The 15,114-nt window shown below is 40.5% G+C and overlaps 1 protein-coding gene across 5 annotated transcripts in view; it reads right to left on the bottom strand.

Moving 5' to 3' along the window:
• The window catches only part of ntrk3b (neurotrophic tyrosine kinase, receptor, type 3b), a 284,546-nt gene that overhangs the window by 251,336 nt on the left and 18,096 nt on the right, over positions 1-15,114 (bottom strand). For 2 of the 5 annotated variants that reach the window (XM_077520227.1, XM_077520226.1), the window contains exon 2: positions 10,749-10,791. The exons of the other annotated variants lie outside the window; for them this stretch is intronic. The gene's annotated coding sequence lies outside the window, so the exon portion shown is untranslated. The remainder of the gene's footprint in view (positions 1-10,748; positions 10,792-15,114) is intronic. 5 annotated transcript variants of the gene reach the window in all.

Raw genomic sequence — 15,114 nt, forward strand, 5'->3', positions numbered from 1 at the left:
AATCATTTTGAATTGAATCGCAGACCCAAAAATTGGAATCAAATCGAATCATGAGAAAGATTCCCACTTTTTAGGGGTGGGAATCTTTGTCACCAATCTTTGTGACCAGGAAAGTGTAGTTTACCCTGTTTGGGAATTTGGCAGATCGCAGTACGGCAGAAAGAAGACATTTTTTCTATGACGGGCCCCTAGTAAACCTGGTCACAGAAAATAGGTTAGACTTTTGAGCAGGTAAAAGCAGGTCTAAGTTGTGGTGCAGGTGGTGAAACACAAGTTTAGTTGAACTGATACAGCCACAGACAGTGGTGTTGGTTGTCCTCGTAATTTTATTCATAAATATGGCGATCTTGCAGTTCCTTAAAAACACACATTTCTGAAACGGATTTTGCGGGGCTTCGATCTTCTTCGTGGATTCCAGCACGTGCCTCACCTGGGCTTAACCTTAACCGACGCCCATTTCTGTCTCCCAAAGGAGAGAAAACTCCGACCATGCATGCGCACAGCCTTGTTTTGATGTATTGAAGGTCGTATTTTTTTTTCTCATGGATTACCAAGTGGGAAAACAACAGCCAAAAAACCCCCCCCCAAAAAAACGGGATGCAGTCGAGCTGAGTCAGCACAGACAATCGCTTGCTCTCATTGATAACGGATGACTCCCAGGCCATCACCGTTTCGCCCACCTGCTTCCCAGGTAGATACCAGCTTTTTGGTCGGACACCTTTTATGTCCTTTTTCTCACGATTAAAAGCAGCTTAAGCCGCATTAGCATGGATTCCACGCGTGCTAATAAAATGAACACTCGCATGGCAAAATACACCTTTTGGAGTGTAAATAAAATATAAGACGCTTTTCATGAATTATATAGAGTACATTTAAATTTTCCCATGAAGAAACCATGACAGCAAACGAATGCAAGCGGGCGTTTTGCGCGAACTCATTCTTTACAGCAAAAGCACTCCCTAAAAATTGTAAATCAGCTTCAAATGGAATCGGAGAGAAGAATATGCTGGAAGCTCGTCGGCAGCCGTTTTTCACAGAGAAAGCAACTTCAATTCAAAGTCTCGTTTGCCGTAATCGCCATGGCTAAAAAAAAAAAAAGAAAGAAAAAAAACGGCAGAGAGAAAAGTGCGGCAAAGTAAACACCTCCATCGGATGAAAGGACGTTACTGCAGGAGTGATCTTAAGAAGAACAGGAATGAGAAGAATTGCGGCGAGACATATTTGTCCTCATTGAATAGCAATTGTTGCTAGTGGGACAACGGACTGTTGCATCTATTTTTTTCAAGTCGCTTCAATAGATAATGCTCAAGATTTCCTTTGAGACGGTAACTTTGATGCGATTCTTCTGCCACGTTAGATGGGGAGGCAAAAACGTTTCACCATCTTCCCCGAAGCGATTATAACAAAAGTTTTTTTTAATTTTTTTTATTTTTTTACAACAAATTCTGTGTCCATCTTCGGAATAAAAGGTTACGGGTCCCTCGCACACATTATTTTCACGGTGAACCCTTGAAATGATCATCGAACAACTACATTAGATGGCGTAGGAGAAAAATGGTAGGTAGTGTTAATTTCTTTAACGAAAACTAAACAAAAATAATTTTCTCAACACACATTTTTCACCGGGCTAAAACTAGACCCTCATTAGCTCATATTTTCCCAATAACGTGTAAATACGTTGTTGTTTTTTTTGTTGTTTTTTAATGTTTTAAGTGTCCCAAAGACGTATTTGTACGTTTTTTTAATATATTTTTTATGCTAAGCCATACAGAAGGCTTTGATGCAGCCTCTCCACTGCAAAGAACGGTTGCAGAAATGGTAGTTATTACACAAACGGCCAGCAGGTGGCAGCAGAGCAAAGGATATCAACCAGGGCCATCTAGAAAAAAACGCTAAATTGCTTACAATTTTAAACAGATTTGTGAAAACTGATGAAACTTAGCTCTCTTAATGCTAATTGCTGCAAAACGGAAACAGATAGAAGCATACTTTTTTTTCCTGATGAAAGAAGAGACTTTAATCTTTCTTTTGATAGATTCCATGCTTTTATAGCAATTGAACACAATATTCTGTGGGCCTTGCAAAATTTGTCAAAATTCGGTAAAACAGCCGGGAGCGAACGGGATTGCTTCTGTCAAAATGGCTGCCAGTGAATGAGTTAATAAACAATACCTGGGACTAAATCAGTATGCATTTTTGTCGACAAATGAAGACGAGATGAAAATGTCCTTCACTTAAAAAAATAGTGGACTAAAATCTATGGACATTTTAGTTCAAGAACAAAAACGAGACGGAAATCTGTCACTGCGACATTGTCGTGTGACACACAGTTGACACGCCCCTTTTGAAATTTACAGCTGGATTCACGGTGAAAGGCTAAAAATAAAATAAAATAAATTATCGTTATAACCTAACATTAATCCAACTGCTATAAAGCTCCAACAATAATGTTAATCCGACCGCTAACTAATGTTGGCTAACTTACTGGCTCATAGCATGGAGCCATTGTAGCCATTGTAATTGTGTGAGAAGTTGATTTTCATCAAAAAGATGAGAGAAAATTGCATGTGAAATATTTTAGATCCGAAATGTTCAACATAATCTGACAAAAAAAAAAAAAAAACATGGATAAAATGACTGTCCTGATAAAACTGGACTAAAACGTTGAAGTTTTTGTTGATAAAACTAGACGAATAAAATGATATTTTCTTGGACTTAAAAAAAAAAAAAAAAAAAAAAAAAAAGACAAAAATGCTCGATTTATAGTTGACTAAAAATGGACGAAATAAAAACGGGATGAGGTTGACTGCTGTGCACACAAGCATTGACCGAGTTTGGAGTGGTGTTGTGGTGGGGGGGGGAATTCATGTTGGGGTCCCTGACCTCACCTCAACTTTATTTATAGAGCACTTTACGCTCCTGGCCCTAAAAGTACATACAGTTTCACCCGGGTACGAGCGCCAGGTTAAAAGCATTAATCTCGCATTACCGAGGCTGAAATGAGTACGATATTAAATAAGATTTTATTTTTGTCTCATAGTATGCTGCTGCGCTCATTTCCTAGAGCTGGGTCAAACAAAATCCTCCTTTTCCCTTGGCGTAAAAGAAAAGGAAATGACAATGACATTATTCAAAACAAGTTTTGCATTACTTGGTTTTGTCTTCTGGGATTTGCTTTATTCCTCCCGATACCAAACGAGCTTGAAAACTGTTTAAAATGAATTAACTCCCACTTAAACAATAGAAATAAATAGGTTTTCTTTATGGATAATAAGATCAACTCAGATAATCCTTTAATAATGCCCAGTGGGGGTAATTCAGGTGTTAGAGCAGGATGACAATTTCACATCAGAAAATGAGCTTGTCCGTATTGTCAGTGTTGGACGGAAACCACGTGGCGCTATTATTTTCACAAATTGCGGGAAAAAAATTTGACAGATTTTTGCAAGGCCCACAGAATATTGTGTTCTATTGTTATAAAAACATGGAACCTACCAAAAGAAAGATTAACGTCTCTTATTTTATCTTGGATAAAAAAATAATACGAATCGGTTTCCATTTTGCAGCAATTAGCATTAGAATATAGCTAAGTGTAATCATGATTCACGAATCTGTTTAGAACTGTGGGGAAATCAGCTTGTTTTCAACATGGCCCTGGTTGATCTCTTATACTCTGCTGCCACCCTCCTGGCTGTTTTTCTAATAACAACCGTTCTCTACAGTTCAGAAGCTGCATCAAAGCCTTCTGTATGTTCTAGCATAATAACAAAAACATAAATATGTCTTTGGAACACTGTTAATATTTAAAATAGAACGTATTTATACCTTTTGGGGAGCAAATGAGTTAATGTTATAAGGATGGTAATCCTTGTGATATATATATTGTGTTACCAGTAATTAATTTGTGTCGTATTTAACATGTTTATGTCAGTCTGTGATTTAAAATAAAAAAATAAAATAAATAAACCGTAACTTTAATCTGTGTGTAAAATTATGACATCCAAGTACCATTTCCCGTACAAGTTGCATTGCTCATCTGAGGACTGCTTGTGAGATTATAAATTTATGTTTTGATTGTGGCCATCTGATTAATTGGTCAAATTGTTTTTTACTTTGCAAAATCATCTTGCGCCGGGCTACACCCCTTTGCGGGCCTGATCCAGCCCGCGGGCCGTATGTTTGACATCACTGCTCTAGCATTTAAAAAAACGTATACATTCGTCTTTGGGACACTTAAAACATTTAACATAGAACGTATTTGTACGTTTTTGGGAGCAAATGAGTTAATAGCCGCAAAATGCTAATTTTGCCTTGCAAACTGCCGCTTCTTTTGTATTTGGGGAAATCATATTTTGGGGCCTTTCCGTCATTGGCTGCAATGTTAGCTATTGCCAGAGCAATTCCTAAAATTTGTGCCTTGTTTTTAAAAAAAAAAAAAAAAAAAAAAGTTTGCCCAGTACGCAGGCTGGAAAAGGAAATAAAACGACATGGAGTAAGAGCATTCGGTTCAAGCGGCGAGGACAGTGACGAATGAATTCATAAGGCATTCGGACGGAAAAGGCGGGTCCATTAGAGTACAATCGTTCCACGGCCCTCTTCTGTTTGGCGGCGGCGTGGCACTAACAACTTTCAGGATTTGTGGGCCGCGATACGGAGACCATAGATTCAGGGTAATTTGCTCCACAATGAGGTGAGAGCCCCTCCCCCCTCGCAAGTTCCCGCGCACGGGCGGCCGAGCACGCCACGGCGGTTAACCTATTCATCGGTCAAAACAAAACAAGCCTCGCCGTCCACTTTTATCAGCCCCTTATTTCATAACCTCGCCCGCCAGAAATGAGAATGCTTTATGGGGGGAGGAGGTGGGGGGGGGGGGGGGGGGGGGGCAGGTTGAATCGTGGGAGATGGTCGCCCGCCCTGCTCGGCAATCACTCTGATCTACAACGTCTATTGATCCCGCGAGCTTGTCCAATCAATACAAAAGAGAAGAGTGGGAAACAACATTAGAGGAGAAAATAGCCTATTTAAGGGGGCTGAAAGGAAACTGGGGTTGCAAGGTGGGGGGCATTGTGATAGTGCAGGTACAGTTGTCTCGCACACAAGATAGAGGAAGATGAGGGGGAAAACTGTTTTTTTTTTTTTTTTTTTTTCCATAATAGAAGAGCTCCGCGTTATTTCCCTGGAAGTGTCGGTGAGGTAATGAGAAAGCTAACAGAGGGAGGAAGAAAAAAAAAAAACAGCGGTGAAGTGGCTGGTTGGGATGAGATATGAGGCCGAGGCAATGAGGCATCGCCACGATGCTGCAATTGAGTCGTCTGTGTGAGGTGGACGCCGCGCATTAGGGCGCCCCCCCTCCCAGAACAAAACGCTCCACATGAAGGTCCGTTCCGAATACAAATGTAGACCCTCATCGTTTTCACGCCAGATAGAATGTCTTTTTTAACTTGACTTGTCGTCGTTTCTCTTTGCCGAACATCCTGTCAAATGAATTGACCAACTGGCCAATGCAATTCAGTGAAGAATAGGGATGTAACGATAAGGGCCATATCGTGATATCCTGATATTAAAACTGCCACAATATCGTCGTCGTCATGTTCACAATATTTAAAAGGAACACATCTGTTGAAAATGTCAGGTTGATTTCCATTTGTGCAGTTCTAGCACCCTCTAGTGGCCAGTTTATTAGTGCAATTTAATTTTCATTAGGGATGTTTTGGCCTTCTATGTTTAAAATCTATGCTAATTGTCAGATGAAGGGGAATCTAATTTACTTGTGAAGCGATCAATGTGTGCTTGCATTAGCAAATAAGTGCCTCAATATTATTAGAGATTGCAGGTGGTTAATATGCATTGCTGTTATGTACAAAAGCACAATATTGTGCTTTTTTTGAGTATGAGCTCTTTTTTTTTTTCACGATATTGTGATCTTTTTTAAATATCGCCAACCCCCCCACAATATCCCTTGTCAAGCTACAGTTCTGTCAAGCTACAGTTTTGTCAAATCAAGTCAAGCTACAGTTCTGTCAAGTTAAGCTACAGTTTTGTCAAGTCAAGCTACAGATTCTGTCAAGTCAAGCTACAGTTTTGTCAAGTCAAGCTACAGTTTTGCCAAGTCAAGTCAAGCTACATTTTGTCAAGTCAAGCCAAGCTACAGTTTTGCCAAGTCAAGTCAAGCTACATTTTGTCAAGTCAAGCCAAGCTACAGTTTTGCCAAGTCAAGTCAAGCTACATTTTGTCAAGTCAAGCCAAGCTACAGTTTTGTCAAGTCAAGTCAAGCGACATTTTGTCAAGTCAAGCCAAGCTACAGTTTTGTCAAGTCAAGTCAAGCGACATTTTGTCAAGTCAAGCCAAGCTACAGTTTTGTCAAGTCAAGTCAAGCTACAGTTTTGTCAAGTCAAGTCAAGCTACAGTTTTGTCAAGTCAAGCTACAGTTTTGTCAAGTCAAGCTACAGTTTTGCCAAGTCAAGTCAAGCTACAGTTTTGTCAAGTCAAGCTACAGTTTTGTCAAGTCAAGCTACAGTTTTGCCAAGTCAAGTCAAGCTACAGTTTTGTCAAGTCAAGCTACAGTTTTGTCAAGTCAAGCTACAGTTTTGCCAAGTCAAGTCAAGCTACAGTTTTGTCAAGTCAAGTCAAGCTACGGTTTGGCAAGTCAAGTCAAGCTACAGTTTTGTCAAGTCAAGTCAAGCTACGGTTTGGCAAGTCAAGCCAAGCTACAGTTTTGTAAAGTCAAGTCGAGCTACAGTTTTGTCAAGCTACAGTTTTGTCATGTCAAGCTACAATTTTGTCAACTCAAGCTACAGTTTTGTCAAGTCAAGCTACAGTTTTGTCAAGTCAAGCTGCAGTTTTGTCAAGCCAAGCTGCAGTTTTGTCAAGTCAAGCTGCAGTTTTGTCAAGCCAAAAGTTCTGTCCTATCCAGTTCCGTCTCGTCTCGTCTTGGTTTTCCTGCCCACTTGTGAATAAATCACCCTACATTTTTCATTTCCTTTGTCTGATCAGTCTCCTCACATTTGGGTCCACTTCTCTCACTCCACCGCAAAACCGTAACAGTATGTACTTTGAAAGCACCGCCTCAAAAGAAGTTTCAGGAGGCTGAGGTTATTAAACACACCTGAGACGCGTTTGAAATTGTGCTAAACCTGCCACACGCTTGTATGAGATCATGTCACCGAGTCGTACAAGCATCATCGAGCCTTTTTCGGCCTCAAATAATTCAGCCCGACACACAATTAATTGAACGTGGGCGCGCTCCAATCCAAAGAAAGAGAAGCCATCAAAACTCCACACGATCTGGCACGGCCGGCGCGTTGAAATCCCATCCAACATGTTTCCTGTCTCCGAGACGCTTGTCACTTCCAATTCCCGCCGTTCTCGAACGGGAGTCCGCGTTTCATTATCCTCGTCGGCTGGCAGCAAGCGGCCGTCAGATGGAGAATTTTTTTTTTCTTTTTTTTTTCCCAAAGATTGCATATCGAGGTGTATTACGGCGGCAATACATCAGCGAGGGCGGGATAACAAGAAAATAAAGTGGAAAGACGAGCCGCCATTACTTAAAAGTGGACTCGGTGAATGTGATTCAATTTGGTTTAAATGTGAAAGTAACAGCGGCGTTTCGACAATATGCTTTGTTTGTACTAATATCCAAGAGTGCTGTGGAGTGAAGCCACAAATCATTTTATTGTGTTCTCTTTATACTTTTTTTTTTTTTTTATTGCCCTGATGATTGTTCATTCATCCGTGGCAAGCTTTGAAAAAAATAAATAAATAAATGTACCGTTTAATCACGTATTTCTGCGCTTGCCTTTTTTTTTTTACAAGAAAATGTTTTCAATGCGAATAATTTCATTGACTCTCCTGCTTCTTATTGGATTTTTTTTTTTTTTTTAAATAGTCATTATCAACATTGAAATTGCTTCTTCTGGAGACAAACAAATGTAGTCCTTTTACAAAATTGAAAATAAACGACCGGTTTCCAAAACCCATGTTCAAAAAGACAACAGGTTGACCACTTTGCTAAAGTGGCCATTTTAAGGTGATATTTCAAAATATCATTCAATAGTCAAATGCCTCGAACAAAAGTTTGTCTGCGTGTTACCAAATTTGAACCACATATCTTCACTTCTAGTGTTGGACTCAATAGGTCAACCACTGCGCTTTTTGCTAGCTTCTCCCACAAGCCGCTCGTTAGCTGCTCCTGCTAGTTCTTGCTAGCCGCATGTTAGCCGCTCCAGCGAGTTCTTGCTAGCCACTCTTGCTAGCTTGTTCCAAATATTCTTTGCTAGTGGCGTGAGGATCGATCCAAATATTGATATTGGATCGATACTGGCACTAAAATATCGATCTAGTAGTTGAATTTCAGTTTGGCTCTTTTATGCACTGTTGCGGTTCGGTAAAACGGATAAACAGGCACATCACAGTAGTATGTTTCGATCGTGTGCCATCACACAACTTAGCGGCTCATTTTTGTAATAGATTAGATAAACAGTATTATACTTGAAAATAATTTGTTTTATATGTTTTATGTTTGTTGTTGCATGACGATCTTTAACATCTTATTTAGATTGAAAAAGAAGTGATGAAGGCACAATTTTTAGTTATTTTTTTGTATTTGTAGTTTATTATAAAGTATTTGTTTATATTTTGTTTCCTTTCCTTTGTGCACTTTGTTGAAGAACATTAAAAAAAATATTTTGTTATGGTTGGAATGTTTCTGGAGGGATAAAACATTGATAAAGTGTTTTCTATTTATCGGGAAACCTAATTTGGCCATTTGTTTAAAAAGGAAACAACACAAAAACATTTGAAGGTTGAAATTTGATTGTGAATAAGCAATTCAATTGGTGATACTGGCCCTACTTGGTATCGGATCGATACCAAAATTTGCAGTATCGCACACCACTGTTCTTTGCTCTGCTGCCATATTGTTGTTTATAATTCAATATTGAATGAAAATAAGGTTCACCCAAGTTTGTTTTTCATCACTTTTTTTTTTTTTGTCAAACTCTGTGAAATCATGTTACTGTTATAAACCTGTCACATTTAGATTTACAAAAATAAATAAATAAAATAGACAAACCTTGTGCTTTTACATCTGCATTTATTTTTTATTTTTTTATTTTTTTTTGACCATTCATTAAGAAGGCAAAAGCCATGTTACGTGACACTTTTACCCTCTTCCACAAAATAACAAGAAGCCCGAAACTGTCTCCAATAAAGCTTAAATTAGCACATGTGGATCCGAGGGGAATTAACCCCCGCTGGGGCGACGGCGGCGGCGCCCCAGCCATATTTCACATACGGCGAGGATGCAAAGCAGTCCATTGCATGATGATCTCATTACGCCGGAGAATTCCGCTCCATCTAAATCACGTCGCCGACGCGTCTAATAGGTTGCAAATCAAGACGGCTCGTTTATGAAGCAGTAAATGTGTTGAGCAGCGCTCGGCTTGTAGGGGCCCGCTCGTTTACGGCCGCCGCGCCGTTCCGGGGGAATGTCGGGCCATTTGTCAGCACTCGGAGTGGCGGGCGGAAACCTCCTCATCCCACGTTTCACGGCAGGGGGCGTTATCGGAGAAAAGTAGCGATCATCATTTGCGGGATAATAATCCATTAACTCATTCACTGGCAGCCATTTTCACATTTCGCAATCCCGTTCGCTCCCGGCTGTTTTACTGAATTTTGACTGATTTTGCAAGTCCCACAGAATATTGTGTTCAATTGCTATAAAAGCAATTGCTCTGCTGCCACCTGCTGGCCGTTTGTGTAATAACTACCATTTCTGCAAAAAAAAAAAAAAAAAAAAAAAACGTATAAATACGTCTTTGGGACACTTAAAACATAAAAAAAAACGTATTTACACATTATTGGGAGCAAATGAGTTAAACACGTTTACGTAATCAGAACGGTGGTGAAACGCCTGCCGGCCTTCAAACGCATCGAGTCATCACAGGCATCGTTGTCTGAATGACGCGGCGTGAAGCGTTTATTGTCAAGGCCGACCGCTTTGTTATTTGCATGACTGCACCGACGCTTTTGTTTTCGGTAAAATGCTCCACACTGTGCTCACAACAAAACACAAAAGCTGTGAAATAAAATATTAATAGAGAGACTTCAAGGGAAAAAAAAAATGGTACATCATTTGTATGTCTTGCTTCTTTGTGAGCGTCGTACGTTTTGGGTGAATGACAATGAACAAGGACACAAAAAAAAAAAAAAAAAAAAATTTAGTTTTTTGATAGGGAATGCTCAAACTTTGCTTCACAATTTAGTGTCAACCGTCTGTCTAGTAGGGATGTAACGATAACAGCAATATTGTGATATTAAAACTGCCACAATATATCGTCGTCGTCATGTCACGATATTAAAAGCAGCACATCTGTTAAAAAAAAAAAAAAAGTCGGGTTGATTTCCATTTGTGCAGTTCTAGCACCCTCTGGTGGCTAGTTCTTTCATGCAGTTTAATTTTTGTAAGGCATGTTTTGTACCTTCTATGTTTGAAATCCATGTTATTGGTCAGATGAAGGGGAACGTAATGTGCTTGTGTGCTTGAGTTTTATATTTAGTTTTGTAGACATAAATTCTAGTTTCAGTTGGTTTTTTCGTTTTTTAAAAAGCATTTTCGTTTTTATTTTATTTTGTTAACGAAATTTTTTTGTTTTTCTTAGTTTTAGTTAACTAATATAACCTTGGTGTTGACAACGAAGATGATTTACTATCTTTTTCTATATGATTAACATTTGGATTGATTCACTCACCACTACGTCTTCTTCGGTCACCTTTTCGTCTTTCAGACTCCACCTGTAATTACCACAAAGTGTCAGTCACTGGGGTGTAAACACGGCCGTTTTTATGCGGGCGCGAGCCCCTCGGTTGGGTCTGTTGTCCCACTGGCAGCTGATAACAGCACTTTTAATGGGTTGATAACATCCAGACCGTGTGTCCGCCAGGCTTCACGCGTTGTAGGAGCCACCCCCCTCTGGGGGGGGGTCTTTGCGAACCATCCTAAATCATCCATCATCCTGAATGTGGGCGTGGGGGGGGGGGCATTTTGGAAATGTACGTTTTCCGCCGAGCGGAGCCTGTCAAGACCACAGGTGATTGATAAGCGAGGTTACGCGGGGTCACCCGGGCCGGCGCGCAGGGAGCACGTTGGCTCCGAAAACGCCAGCTGCCGTCACCCCTGCTCCACGTTTGCCGCCCCGGCGCAGGGGAGGCAAAAAGTACTCACACTTAAATCGAGCTATGAATACTTGTGTGGGGAAAATGACTGTAATCAAAGTAGTAGTCGTGTAGCTTGTTATTCAGTGCATTAAAAACGGGAAATGGTACTATAATTAGAGATAGACCGATAATCTGTCGGGCCGATAATCGGGGCCGATATTTGACATATTGGTACATATCGGTATCGGTCTGTTTTATTAATCTGACGGCCGATATGAGCGATCCATTTAAAACTCCGTCTTTTCACTTCGAATGCAGCCCAGAGCGTCTCTGTCTGTTATGGAGTCCAACTCCAGCAATGTAACGCCCATAGCAGCATTTGATTGGTTAGCCGTGCAAGAGCCAGAACCAATCAGTAGTGTATGCCGTGTATCACAGTAGCCGGTCACACACGCACCCACGGACACAACGCGACAGACACATGCTTCGAAGGTAAGTTAAAAGAGAAGAGACCCCGCCGATCGTATCACCATGATAAGCTAAACACATTGAATTATGTTGTGTATTAAATGCACTATATGAATGGAGCTGCATTGCCTTGCATTGAATCCCCGCTAGCTAACAGTGGTGTGTTCAGCTTAGCATGTAGGCTAACACCCAGTAGCTAATTCGCTACTTGAACTACTCCGGGAGGGAATCACACACATTTTCACTTAATTAAGTAAATAATGTTTGTTAGAAAGGTTCCAAATATTAACAGTTGTCATTATTATATTGTCTAGTTCCATGTTAAGAGTAGAGTAACGTCATTATATTTACCTCTCGTGACGCACACATTGCATTCTGGGTCAAGTCCACTACTTGTTGCATAGCGGTTATTATGCAGTGAGATGCCACAGTGACACTAAATAGCGTTTAGTTACTTTATATTGTGTTTATTTGTCGCACTGGTTTGCCATTGTGTGCCTTAAGCTTCGACGTCGATTTGATTGACAGCTCGTTGTGCACCTCGTTAAAGTCCGCTCCGTAACAAATTAAGTGTCTCAAACACCGTTTAACTACACGAACGTGTCCTCTTCCGTATGTTTGGCATTAGTAGAGAAGTGCACTAAAGTATAGTGTGCTTATTTGCTCGTTTTGTCTCTCTTTTCACGTCATGTCTGCCGTCATTTGGGACATTATCCTCTCAATCGATGCCACTAATATGTAACATCTACGGCCGTAGTCGGCTGCAATTAATGTTCAGTGATGTAATTTCGTTACGTGCATCATACTTTGAATAATGAGCTCATGTTTGGTGTGTTGTATAACTTTCTCGTGTGTTAGTAACTATTCATGTGGACAGCTAAGATAGTGCTTGTTAATGTGAATTAGCAATGTTGCAGCCCAGTTATTACTTAGACAAGTACATCTGTGCCATTAAGTGATACAGTACAGTACAGTAGTGAGAGAATAGTGTGCCCATATACACACACGTGTCTATAAGTGTAAAACACATTAAACAGCAGAAACTGGCAGCGGTCCACCGCAACAATGTCTGTTTAACCAAGTTATTCTTACTATTATTATAACCAAGTTATTTTACTCAACCCTTTTTCTGCGTTGATTGGGGCATCCTAAGTGGCAGTAAACTACATGATGAAGTGTCTTTTGACAGTTCTCTTGTAGAGAGGAGTAGCATGATATTGCTGTTCTCGATTTAAGATCCTCAGCTTATCAAAACTGTCTATATGGTAACAATAACAATAATCATAATAAGGTCTACAAGAACTGTATGGTGTTCAGGGATGAATAGTTTTTCTCATGGAATTTTTTTATTTATTTTTGCTGTAGTAATAAGTAATGCCACAGCTGATGCACATTTTGAATGACAGGGTTCCTCCTAATACTTCAAAATATAAAAATATAACATTTATAGAATAAAACTACAAGTATCCCAAATGCTATAAAAGGTAATGTCACATTGGCCCCCACATTTAACTCCCCCCGCCACCAACGTCTTATTGCAGATAGAAGGATGTAAAATGAAAAGTGTAGTGTGAGAATCCATTGTAAAGAACGGTTAGGGTTTGCATTATTCAAAAATTTGGTGCCAACATTTTAACTTTTACTGCAAATGAATATCGGCTTCAAATATCGGTTATCTGCCTCCTTGACTACCGATAATCGGAATCGGTATCGGCCCTGAAAAAAGCATATCGGTCTATCTCTAACTATAATAAAATTAAACATGAACTTTGACAATATGTATAACAGCCATCCCTTTTACCTTTTATTGTACATGCACGGCTGTTGATTGACAACTTTGAATTGTCCTTAGGTGTGAATGGGAGTGAATTGTTTGTTTACAGGACTGTCTCAGAAAATTTGAATATTGTGATAAAGTCCATTATTTTCCGTAATGCAATTAAATAAGCAAAAATGCCATTCTGGATTCATTACAAATCAACTGAAATATTGCAAGCCTTTTAGTGTTTTAATATCGCGGATTATGGCCTTTTGTTTACTTGGTCTGAGGAAATATTCTAATATTTTGAGATAGGATATTTGAGTTTTGATATTTGATATTTGAGGGGGGCGAGGCTTCGCCAAGGGGGGCGCCTTTGACCTCAGGGAATTTTTTTTTTTTTTTTAAACTATCCTAGAATAAAGTGCAATTGCACCTCCACTACATTAGGGGGCAGTGGCGCTCTCATTGGCAGAGTGTGCGCAGGGAGCATTCGCTCGCAGAAGAGTAAGTATATGAAGTGTAGGCACGAAGTGTAGCAGACCCTCAAGTGACACCATAAAAAAAATATTTAACAAGGATGAGAATCAGGCGGAGAGAGACGGAGATAATTATATTTATTTATATTTATAGTCGTGCGGGGGTGGGGGGGCGTGAGATGTTTTCTTCTTCCTAGGGGGGGCATAACAGAAAATAATTGAGAAGCACTGCTATATGTCGCTGTTATCACTGTTTTTTTGCCCACCAATATGTCTTTCTTTACATTGTGTTGTCATCCACGGAGGTTGAAAAAGTAGCAAACCTGTTTTGACAAAGTCAAAACTAGAGCGCATATATATCTTGATTCAATTGTAGGGACTTAAAATGAAGTCATCAGAAAAAGACATACTCAAGGAGTGTACAGATATCTGAAAAAAAATATACATTTGTACTTCGTTACTTCTCAGTGCTGGCCCCCAACGGTGTAGCCCGTAGCCACAGTTAGTTAGCGCCCCCTGTCAACACGATGACACTTGTTAGCGGCAGCAGACGTAGCGATGGCGGAGTCGTGCAGACACCCACCGGCGGGGGGGGGGGGGATGACACATCCAAACGCAGACGGCGCCGCCACGCAGTAACCAGGCAACAGGAAGCTGACCGCTGACACCGCGTCATAATAGAAATGCGTGTTAGCATCGCACGCTCGCCACCCCACCCCGCCCCCTTTCGCTACAACCTGGCAGACGTGACTCAACAAGCTGAAGAGAGCCCCCCCCCCCAAGTGTAGCTCTTTCTCTTCCTCCACCTACTCCTCGACAATACGCCACCGCTTGCCACCCACTCCTCTTCCTCTCCACCGCTCCTGATCTTTCATTTAGCAGCCTCCACTCCAACTGCACCGGCCCCTCTTTCTCATCTATCTTTATTCTACTTTGAGAGGAAATAGCACGCTGCGTTTGGTACGATGTCATTTTCCAATGATAACGATGGCGATGACTTATGAGAGTTTCACTTTATGGTTCTGCTCATGTTAGATATATTCCTCTGAAATGTTACGTTTCTCACTGGAGGGGCTGGATTTAAAAATGAATAAATCAGAGAGGCGTGACCAAGTCAGTTTTGGGGACTTAAAAACCAAAACAGCTGTTTTTTCTGTGTCATGGCTTCATGCGCCTTTTTAGTCTACTCATGATAGACGCGACAACCAAATTTCAGGTTGCTACGTGAAACTAGCTTGAGGGGCTCAATAGTAG

The sequence above is a fragment of the Festucalex cinctus genome, chromosome 4 (genome assembly GCF_051991245.1).
Source record: "Festucalex cinctus isolate MCC-2025b chromosome 4, RoL_Fcin_1.0, whole genome shotgun sequence".
NCBI lineage: Eukaryota > Metazoa > Chordata > Actinopteri > Syngnathiformes > Syngnathidae > Festucalex > Festucalex cinctus.